Source organism: Styela clava, chromosome 13, assembly GCF_964204865.1.
Source record: "Styela clava chromosome 13, kaStyClav1.hap1.2, whole genome shotgun sequence".
NCBI classification, from domain to species: Eukaryota; Metazoa; Chordata; class Ascidiacea; order Stolidobranchia; family Styelidae; genus Styela; species Styela clava.
In genome coordinates, this window is record NC_135262.1 from 13,480,534 (window position 1) to 13,493,106 (window position 12,573).

At 35.6% G+C, this 12,573-nt stretch overlaps 1 protein-coding gene and 1 pseudogene across 1 annotated transcript in view; both read right to left on the reverse strand.

Moving 5' to 3' along the window:
* The window catches only part of LOC120332448 (proteasome subunit alpha type-7-like), a 139,531-nt gene that overhangs the window by 22,362 nt on the left and 104,596 nt on the right, over positions 1–12,573 (reverse strand). The gene's annotated exons all lie outside the window — the stretch shown is intronic.
* Positions 6,855–8,738, reverse strand: LOC120332645 (ceramide synthase 6 pseudogene; annotated as a pseudogene).

Below are 12,573 nucleotides of genomic sequence, written 5' to 3' on the forward strand. Positions count from 1 at the left end.
CAACCGATATTGAGGTATTTTTCGAATATTTTTCAATATACCGAAAAAACAACCGGGGCATTGCCCCGGTTGGCCCTATTGACGCGCCACCACTGCAAACAATGTATATTTACGAATCAATTCCTGAGAAACTCCAGAAGAAATAAGACAAATTTGGGGCGTTGGCCATTGAAAACCAAGTTGATTTTGCAATTAGGGATAAATTGGATTAACTAAATAGTTTATTTCGGACTCTATGATACTCGCAAATTAAAAATGAAGAATTTTGAAGAGCAAGCAAAACGTTTGAAAAAGTTTTTAAATATATATGCGAAATATCATGAGCCGCTTCACCAGAATACACTCACAAATAAAAATCACAAAAAACACAAACCTTGTTAAACGAGGCTTGGGCCAGAAATGAACACACAAAAACTACGCGAATAAATTGAACTTCGGGCTGTAATACCTATAAAATACTTAATGATCAATTCAATCTGATGTATACAAATATAACGCGTGGATGTGATGACGAGGACAGTCAAAAGTCACGAAAAACTACACTGATTAGCGGGGTAAACAGTGGTTTAGGACACCGTGTTTCCTCGAAAATACTAGGCTATACTTACCCTGTAATAAAGACCTAGCCTGGATTTTGAAAAAGATTTTTATGTTATCTATAAGTTAAATGGATATCGGCTTCCATATTTTTGCATATTTAAAAATCTCGTAATTCTCTACTTTGTAACTTTGTTTTTAATAAATGAAAATATTAGACATCCCCAAAAACAAGCCCTAGGGGTATTTGTCGGGAGAAAATTGAAAATAAGACCCAGTCTTATTCTCGGGAAGACACGGTACATATAAACTTAAATTCAAACTATGCTGGTAACTGGTAAGTTCTGTGCACGGACACTCATAAGGAATTTTGCGCCAAAACATTTTCAGTACGACGCTTACTCGCCTCTCTCGTACTGAGCAAGCCCAGTTACGAGCGGCCACTGATATCAAACAATGTGATGTGGGGTATTGACGAAATGGATAAGATCTTCATTTTCTCGTCATCTGTCATAGACTATTCATAACGTTAGTATATTCAAACGTCCATCATTTCAGTTATCTATACTCATATATGACAGACATTCTACACCCGATTTGCTAACGTTCACAACCGAAAAAATATGGGGATGGTTAAGATACCTTTTTCTTTAGAACCCTTTAACCCGCACAATCATCTCACGTTGATGAGCTTATGCAGAGAGGGGTATATTAAGTTTTTACTCAGTGACTAAGAAGTTCTCAAGGGACACACTTTTACCACCAAAAGGCTTCGAAAAACGTCAAGTGTTGCACTGCACCCCATTGGTGGGACCATCTTGATGCACAAGACGCAGTCGAATAAATTCAACCAACGTATATATGCTTGTAAAAATTAGCAACGAATCAGCATCATCGTCTAAAGAACTGTAAGACTTCAAATTTGGAGATTTAATGTTTCTGAATCAAGGTTTAATACAAATATTTCAGATCTTTTTCCAAAAAATTCTTAGAACAAATATGTTCACTGTGTCCAATTAAACAACAAAAACACTGATTATATATTAACAAGAAAAATGTCTATCCAATCGCGACCAAAAGCAAATAATTTACTCCTTCGAATATACGCTGAAAAAATATTTTTGAATTTAGAATATGTTCCAAATTGTAATACGGGTCAAAGGTAACCTCATATTACACAAAACTTAAAGTAAGCACTCAATAAATAAAACACTGTCGAATTGTGCCTAGTGGCAGACTCCGGTCCCGTTTTCCTCATAACTGTTCCATGTCAAGATTAGCAAGAAACATCTATCCAAAGCTAAAATATGCCAGATAGTAGTTTGTCCTGTTGAAAGAGCCCCCCCCCCCCCCCCAAAAAAAAAACCATCGCATTGCTTGCCTAGCTCTTCACGACCGCTGTCAGTTTGTGGGGGGGGGGACGTCGTCACTAGGGTTGCCAGATCCCATTGATAATAAAAAAAAAAAAGCTAGAAGATCAAGACACAATAAAGCATCACAAAAGCCGCATGGTTGGTCAGATGTGAAACCCCTAGCACAATAGTGGATTTGCACAGTTTGCAATATGCTAATTTAAAACCCTCAGTTCATTTTGCGCGCGACACCAAATGTCTTTTCACATGGAAAGTATCGAATGACAGAACCATAATGTACATCCAACACAATACTGTGAAGCTGACTTCTATATAAAAAAATTTAAATAAATGGAAAAACAATTAAATGAAATATTGAGCGGACAGCAATATTTTACCATTCAATATATACAATACATGGTGCCGATGTTTCTGCTTAAACTTGCGATATACCGGCACCGTAAAAAACTTTTCCTATACAATTGAATAGAAGAAGGAAATCGATGCTCGGGGAAATCCAAATGTTAAGTAGCTAAGCAATACGCTATTGTTGCACACTAAATATTGGAATTCGTATGATTTTAACAATAAACACTAGAAAAGACATAAAAAAGCTATAAAAAAAAGCCAAAACGCCAAACGGAAATTCTGACGCGAAACGTGTTTAATTAAAAAGCCAATATGGTAACTCTGGTCGTGCCTCGCCCAAAGGCGGAGTCAAACATCGAAGCGACTGATTCCAGAAATAGTAGGCTCCCTGATAATGCAACTGCTGTATGTTGGGTCTGCGTCGTATCGGCGGACAAAGTTGTACGTGATTTTACAACTATTCACCATCGTAAGGCCATGATTGGTGCTCAGCGAAACCACGTCATAATGTGGATAAATTGGCGCAATTTAATTAGCACATGATTCCGCCATTCTTCAGTGGTTAAACGACGTCCTGTCGCGATGTTTTCCAGGTGGTAAGGATGGTGAAGTTGAACTTTTAATATCAGGAACCGCAGTGTTGGCGGCTGACGGACAACTATACTACAGAGAGGTCTGGTGAGTTGTCCGTCTTTTCGCATTTTCTACGGCTACGTTTTAAGACTATAGGATTGCCCCAATGTTGAGAAAAAACAAGTTAATATTCTCTAAAAGTCATTCTTATGTGTATAAGTGACATATTTGCTAATGTTATACAGATATTTTCAAACCTATCAAAACCGGTGAGTGAAAGCATTTACATATTTCGGTAAGCATGTACCGTATGTACATATTGTACAACACACCTCTTTTTCAAACCCTATATGGGGTGTACTAGGGTATTATGTACTGTAATGCAAGTCATTCTCCTTGTTTACTTCGGATCCGCTTGTACCAGTTGTCACAAAGATGCACGAACGAGATAGTATTATAAAGATAAATAAGAATGACATAATTTCTCCCCACGAAAAGGGAAGTATATTTGTGAGCTTTCGTTAGATCATAGTCCAACTTTTTCATACAAAACAAGATATGGCTTAATAAACAGCAAATAATGTATTACAACGCATCGCCTACCTTGGCATGGTGATATGCAACAGTTGTACAGGCAGTGCCTGCGTTGGTTCCACCATATGCCATGGTTGTATTACAACGGAAGGACCGACGTTGGACCAGCGGTTGTTCGCCAGGCCATGGATGTTCGCCATCGCTAGGCCTGTGGTTCGAACAACGTTCAGCCATGGTTGTGCCGACGTAGCTGCGCTATTAGTGTAAAAGCTGTTTCCTTTAATAGCAAAATTTAAGTTGTCCGTGATGGCCAGCGCTCCCAGAGTTTCTCAGGCGCAATTACTAGATCTACGTTGTTCTTAATATATATCAATGATTTTCCAGTTAATTTCTTTTGCTATTCGGTCATTTATGTTGGCCGTTTAGGCGTTTAGTAGCGTTTACACAACCATTTAGGCCTAAACTTATCTTGGTGTGAGGTTTTCCTGAATTCGATAGGCTGTGATCTATCGCCCGTTTACTCACATTGTACCTACCATACAGAAAGGTAATTTTGTCTCCAATAACCTCGCCATATACTGTTTTCTGGATTGCATTGACATTAACTGCTTCAAATCTCGCGTCAATTGGCATTTACTAACGCGCAATTTTATGCTACAATTTTTTAGTCTCAGTAGGTCTTGGCGCTTTGATGGTCGCCCGCAACCTTGTCCAGAGCATTTGTAGGCTATTGTTATGCGACGCCTTTTGCTCCGAAAAGGGCCATGTAGACGAGCCACTGATATCTTAGATCAGGTGTGTGCAACATTTTTTGTCGGTATAGGCCATGAAGCCAACTTCAGACATCGAGATGGGCAACACAGCAAATTTAGCGGTAAGAGAAGAGAATGCGCCTATCGCATTGCACTACAGAAATAAATGCACTGCGAAAATCGGCGAAAGATTTAACGCAATGACAAAAGCAAAAAATATTATGTATTTTTATTCATGTGAGCACCCTTGCGCTTGATGGGGAAAATCTGAGTGCTGACAACTGAATGGCTTGGCGGGCGAGACAATTCCTGACATGCCGAATCCTTACTTTTAGGTTTGTCCCTTGCCTTATATTACATTTGTACAGAGATCGACGAGACCGTAGTCAATCAACATTGAATTGTTTATAGAACGCGCCTAAAGTATTGAGAAAATGCCACCAAGTTTTGCAAAATCATGATGTAGGTTTGAGCGAACGTTCCACATGCAAACTATTCACATATATTTTTTTTCTGAAATGATCATCAGAAAATACCAAGTGCCTAGTCGGTCATATTTTAGTTATATAAACATAATGAGGCAGTTATTAGAATATTTGCATCCAACCTCGATTGACGAAAATGCCATCGAAATAAGATGCGCCACGGCAATAAAGATCTGAGAATTACATAACTGCGACTCGATTACCTGCCGTCTGGCCAATTTGAATAAAGCTTATTCTCAGCAGAATCGACAAGCTCCTCATTACTAGGTGAGAGACAATAATATGGGGCGACGATGAAAACACGCCGACCTATCGCGAATACGAGGAGGCAAACCTGAACCGATGTTGGTTATTACATCTATATTACTCATGAGAATGGCCAACACGAATGACAACTGTAAAACTGAAACAACATTCATCCGGCCTGGCGCGTGACTCAAGCGATTGCTCAACAACATATTCGACAATATAATATTTGGACCTTGTACTTAAGTTATCAGTAGGATATCACTTTTTGATTACCGTAAGTAGCTGCCGAAAATGCTTAAGCAATGTCTAACTACCGGCGCACACATGCAAAATGTTCTTATGTCATCCATAGAAGACACTAATTTGAATGTAATAAGATTATATTTGAACAAACAAACAACGTAATTAAAACAAGTCAATGAAAAACAAAACAAATTTGGAAAAGTGTGCAATACAAAACATACAGTGTTGCTCAAATTTTCAAAACCATGAAGAAATTCGCTTAGATTCTCTGCTCTGTGTACAATCTTAAACAAAGTGTATAATACAATGCATAGGAATTAAGGCAGATCACCTGTGAACAGCAGTCCCCAATTGCATACAGAATACCAGTGGATTAAGAATAGCAGTGCAGATATTACTAGAGTACCAGTACTTTCATATGGTGATCTAGATTCAAGCTAATTCTATAATCAGTTTTCATCCAACATTTTCTAGTTTGTTATGTTGATTATGGAGTCGAAATAAACTTATTATATGCGAGGAGAATTGAAAACACACATTATTTCCTAAATGGTTGAGGGGGACAGATATTTTCTAGTCATAAAATAAACGAATAATTTACAAGTAATGTGACTTGAAAAACAACCCTACTTTTCTTGATCCAATTACCATTAAGAGGTAACATGTTTGTGTCAAATGTCATAATACATTATCAAGGCCTTGTTATAAGTTGAATAAATTCAAAAATGTTCACATCCCCAAAGCTATATGTTGGCTTACAGGGATAATTAAGTTGGGGATAAATGCTTTTGCCCAAGGTGTACCGATAGATGTAACATAAGAATTTTTTGTCCTAATTTATTAATAATAGTGTGAAATATTCATTTGCTAATTGTAATTTTTGTTTTTTGTAAATGTTGAACGTGTATAACTCTAATAACTTTAAAAATTCAATAATCTTAATGAACTGGATAATATGTATCTGAATGAATTGGATAGTATTGATGACGAATTCATGGTATATACGATGGTGATGGGAACTATATTGAATGGTGACATTTAATGGACTATGATGAATAGTATTGTTTTCTTGTTTTAACACATAAAAAAAAGGAATTTGGAAGTTCATAGGATGAAATTTTAAAGTACAGAAAGTGGCATCACACTAAGTAATTCATTGCTCTATGAATAATTTAAAATTAACTTCATTATTATAATAGGTTCAATCTCAATGGGGCATGAGTTGCTTTATCAATAATATGAAGCAAAAAGCATATGATACACATGAAATCAGGATGAGTAGATTATAAAAATCACTGTTTACATAGAAGATATATGAAACATAGTAAACATGTAATAATATACAGAACAATCAATTAACTATAGACATATTTTGAATTTTCATAAACTAAAAGTTTAAATTTTAATGCCCTCCAGAGAAATTTATTTTGATTCGCGAAATAAACTCCAGAATACCAAACTATTCAATTTTTTCCATAAACCTATTTGGCATAAAAAATACAATATGACATTCTAATGCAATTTTCTACAGGTATCATATCAATGTACACAATAAGATATTGATACGATTGAGGTCATATACACTTATTACTAGACCTTATTGTGAAATACTGATAACATTATTTCTGAGTGGGAAATTAATTAGGTTATTGGTACTGTATTTAGTACAATAATTTAATGCAACATTTAAATAAAGCACTGCAAAAATGGCATTCATGTCATGTGGGAGATATTCAAATTATTTTAAATCTCTATATTCCAAGATTTTCAGGATGCTTGCTAGATTTTATGAAAACAAAATTTTAGTTACTTCACTGGAAAATATCAATTATGTGTCAAATTAGTCAAGTGAAAGTGATGTTGCATTATGTTGTTAGCCTTTTGATGAAATTGATAAATACAAAGTGACATCAAAATATACAAATCATGTTTGAGGAAAGGTAAAATGAACTAATAGGTACCTATTATTTTATGATTACCAGCCATAAACCAAACATACCAACCCAATCATCAATTCATTACAATCAATTATAGGCACTCCAGAAGTGTGTGTAGTGTGTACCAATATGGAGGTAACTAATTTTGTTCCCCTATATTACCTAAAGGGACGAAAGCCTATGGGCAGGGGGTATATTCATTTGGCTAACAGAGACAGTCCCCGAACTCGTAATAGAACTAAAATGAGGAAAATCGGAATAAAATCACAGCCTAACTCTAACCTGGTACACACACTACGGGAGTACCCAATTATATTATTTATCAAGCACAAACCATGAATGAAAACCAAGTTTAAAGTGTGCACGATGCATTAAACAAAATTGGTTCCATTTAGTAAAATATATGCCTATTACAACATATAAGAAAGTTGCTTATACATATAGGCTGTTATTTCTGTCAGAAAGTCTATTTTGTTGAAGTAACTCTTTTGTGAATTCCGTTGGACTCACCACCAGCTATGTGATTTGTACGTTTGTTTCCATTTGTTCCATGTTTCTTTTCATTTTCATTATCAGATTCTTCCTCTGTATCACTCCGAGTGTCCCTTTTTATCTCCCCAACGACAGTGTCCCTTTTTATCTCCCCAACGACGATAGATGAATAAACAGCGTATGAAACATGCCATCCCCAATAAAAATGAAGTACTTGAAGAGTTAGCAAAAATGGGAAAAGATAATGTATCACTGAATATGGCAAAAATGAACCCATGCCACCATCCCATATTGCAGGGATAATCCAGAACGGCAGAATTATCAACCGTGAAACTAAGAAAGCCAATGCGAAACAACCAAACGATACATTGGTTGTCTGCTTGTATTTTGCATACTTAGCCATTTTAGCAAACTCCAGGTAAAAATCTGCACTGTCATGCACGAGCACAATGAAAGATCCCATTTTTGTGAAATTCATGATATAAGAACCAAGCAACAACAAGATAGTGGCAATGTGGTGGATAAACATCTCCCAAAAGTCCTTTCGCTTTACATCAAAAAACTGTGTCAAAGTGGTAGAAGTGTAAAAACCTATCTGAATTATATAATACCAATACATTTTGGTAGTCATGGCATGGTTTCCAGGAAAGTCCGACCAACACTTGTCTCTATTGAATACACATTCTTCATCATGAAGAACATAAAGTCCGTAAAGAAAACTGACTAAATAAAAAGTAAATCGCCAAAATTCTTCTGAAAACTTCTGAAGAGTACTTGGCCGACCTGAGAGACCCCTCATGCGAAACCACAGTGAGACTTGGCGTTCATTCCAGTCGAGTTGTTTGCATAAACCATCCAACTGCTTTTTGTTAGGAGACTTTGTTATAGTTTTAAAAACTTTTTCGAGGATAATATTATCCTGAGGTGCCTTGTGGGCTTTGTCCGGCAGATTGAGACGTCTACCTATGGGTTGCGCTATGGATTTTTCTAATATCATGCGAATACAAAATATTAATAAGGTAATAGGAAAAATAACAACCAAATCTCTGCATTGTCCATACTGCCTTGTTTCAGTGTTTTTGAGAAGATCCCATGTTATTCCCTTTGGCAACCAGAAATCTTCACTCCAAAACCGTGTCTTTATGTTATTCAACAAATCCATACTAACAGTAACTTAGGTCCAATTTTATTATCAGTTTTTTATATATGCCTGTGATGTCTGGATGCGGAAAAAGAAAGAAAAAAACATGCTTATTACAGTATTAAGACTAAACATTACCAATTCAAACTTGGTAACCTACGGTATGTCACTATACACATTTTCTAAAACTCAATTTGGAATTTTTTTGAACAAATTTATTTTGCAACAAAGTGACAAAATGAGCACTCTAATTTTTATTGAAAAATCACCATTTATTGTTTCAATGCAAAAATATGAAAATATCATATTTTACATGAAAAACAGAAATTTTTATGATCTGAAATATTTATTTCAAACTATGGTTAAACTAGATTAGTATCAGTATCAGTTTGCATTCTTGGCATCCTTAGCTATGGTTCTGCCTTTGCTTTCATCATTTATTGTAATTATGAAGTCCTGAAGTCAGAGTAAACCTACTTATTGAACTCATTCCATAACCCTACTTATAACACTGTAACATATACAGATATATCATGATTTTCTAATTACTGCAATAATGTAAAAGTAGGCTATATCCTAAGATATTAAAATTCACATATGGCAGTATGGTACGGTAACTAATCACCTACAACTTCCTGAAAAGTTTGTGGACCGGATGCTATGATACATGGAGTTAAAATGAACGTGGTAGACCCAAATCTGTAAGCAGTTAAATAAATAAAACTAACCATGTAGTAACATCACGCATAACTAGGCCTATACTTCATTTGGCATTTGTACAGAACTGTGCAACTGTGCGCGTATACCCAAATAACGCTACCAACATTCAGACATCTGGACAACGGAAACTGTCCCAGTCTGCCGTCCGATTCTGTCTCAAAACCTACAGAAATACTTTATTCTGTTGATTATGCTTTGCTGAATGCTCCCTGTCGTAGATTCCTATTTGTGACAAGGGTTTCAAACCGTACCTAATCAAATAGACATAGCAGCAAACGGTGACCACGCCACTTTATCGAGCTGGTACTGTCGTACCGATGCTTCAGACTTTGCCCCGACACTGAAACAGGTACTCGCAAATCTCGCCGTTTCATGAATGAATGGTTTATTTAGCGCCAGTATTAGCAAACATAACGTCATTGAATGACCGACTCATAAGACGATTACCTAATTCATTGTTTATGCAGACTAAATATGAAATGAACCGACCTTTTGATACGAATAAAAACGTAGCGTAACTTGGCCGTCGACTGTAAAATGACAGGGGCACATTTAAAATTTTGCTTGGACGTTCGTTGGTTATCACAAGAAGTATATAAACTTCATATTTGGAAAGGTTAAAGAAAACTAGCTGTTTAAAATTAAGTAACTTTTTTAACAAACTAATACTCACACATGTTGGGTGTCGCTGCTCGATAACCATTCCTGGTTCCCCGCGACTTCCCTTCCCCAGTAAAAATGCGTTTTCAGTTTTGTATTTTGTTAATTTCGTATGTTATTTTTTACTGAATGGGAAAAAATAAACTTGACTATGACTATGTTGAAGCCGTAAACGGCAGCTGAGGCAATAGCAGGGCTGCCACTTTTGCCTGACTAAAAACATCTAACGCACAAAAACTGGGACGGGAAATAAATATAATGATAATGTTAGTTGTGCGACAGAAGTCGCGAGGGATCTTGTTAGGTCTTCAAGCAGCGACACCTAAAGCGCTGTTACTTGTTCAGTATAAAAAATAACTAGTTTGCTACAAACATTGACTATGCAATAGTCGTTATGATGAACATATTTTGACTTATGAATTATTGGAAAACTTCGCAGCAAACTCAACTTTACTAAAATCTTATAATAGAATAAAAAAGGAAAAAACACTCCGAGGATAAATTTACAAAAAAGGCGTATTCGGATAAATGTATATATAAGTTACATGGAAAACGAACGACAAGCGAGGGGAAAACGGTTACAGTGAAAGCAATTTGGATAAATTGTAAGTGATTAGGTAAATAGAAATTAATAAGCTTTACAAAGAAAACTTGCAACAAGAGTGACTATTTTGAGAATCATATAACGTTTATATGTATATATATATATAATACGTTCCCCTATAGGCGGGCATAAAATTTGTAAAAGAAGAGTAGGCACAGGCTTGCTCAATAAATTGGGATATAACGAATTTGGGCATATCAGTTTAGCGGTGCACCACCATCTAGATTGAAAATAAAACATCTAGAAAATACATCTAGATATGAAATCATTGTATTTAATGAAAACTAACGAAACAAGAGCAAACAAAGTTTATTATATTACATAATACAATAATATTAGATGTCGAAGAAGCTAACTTCATAACATAGAATTCAAGCTTTTTTCAAGACAAGACAACTTTCAATTGTCCAGTGCGACCCACAGTGCAATTTATATATTTTCCATGAAACTTTAGAGCTTCTTTCACTGAACTTTTAAGTTTGGTCATGTGGTGGTATTTAGTAAAATAAGCTAAAACCAAACAGTGATGTCAAAATAAGCACATAAATTTTCTATAGCATAAGCATGGTTTGTCAAATCTCAGATGTTTTGTACATCCATCCTCTACCATACCTCAGCGACCCCACGACCTGTTTGCGACCCTACCTACTTATCCCTCCGACGTCCGACCCAATTTGGGGCCGCGACCCCTGGTTTGGGAACCCCTGCCTTAGAGGCTGATTCCTTAAGCCAATATTTTCTAAATTTTTAGTGATAGTGTTTAAACTTTGGCATTTCTAAAGGTTGATGTTTATAGAGCAACAAATTCAATAGCAACTCGAACAACAAAAGTTATTCACACCCCTCATTGATATAGCTATAACACAGCTAGAGTGGTATATATAGATGTTTTCAGTTAGGCAAAAGTGGCAGCCCTGTTGCCCAGGGCGGCCACTTTTGTCAAACTGAAAACATCTAGATTGAAAAATAAAACATCTAGATTTGAAGCCATTGAATTCAATGAAAATCAACGAAACAAGAGCATACGAAGAGTATTATATTACATAATATTATATGTCGAAGAAGCTAACATCTGTTGGTGTTGTCTCTTCAGAGGAATTTTTATAAGTTTTTGCTGTACCTATTTTCTTGACAACCGAATCAGCAAGTTATAAGTGAAGCATTGTTTTGTTTGAATCGGGCCAACTTTAATAAACAGTATACGTATATTGCATTCAGTAAATCTATCATCATGCTGTTTCTCAGTTTATTTTTTTGCACAGTTCATAGCAATAAAAAGTAAAAAAAGACAAATTCAATAGCGCTTAAATAACTATATAATTTTAAAATTCTGCGTAAGCAACTTGAACTACACAAATTATTCTCACCACTTGGCAACAATACAATAGTAAGCACTGAATCATCGGACCAACGTCGTCCTTTCTATTTATTTAAAACGTCACATGTTTAATTCGTTATTCGAATAAATTAAGTACATATGATACCAGTAGACAAATACAATATAAATGAGTTCTATCAATCTCACATCAATATATTTGACTAACTTCTTAGTAATAAAGTAATATTTGCTCACATATTACAGTAGGCCTATTATACACATCTCTTTGTTTATTTCCCACTAGATAATATTCGGAACGTTGAAAAAAAAATATCTGGGTTTTATAGCTAACATCTAGACTCCAAATTTTACATCCAGATCATGAAAAAAACATCTAGATCTAGCTTACATCCTCGTCACAATGCCTTGAAAATAATTTTGAAATGTTGTATGTATACTATTTGACATTGTTGACGAAATAAAATACTACTACTACTACTACTACTACTACTACTACTACTACTACTACTACTACTACTACTACTACTACTACTACTACTACTACTACTACTACTACTACTACTACTACTACTACTACTACTACTAC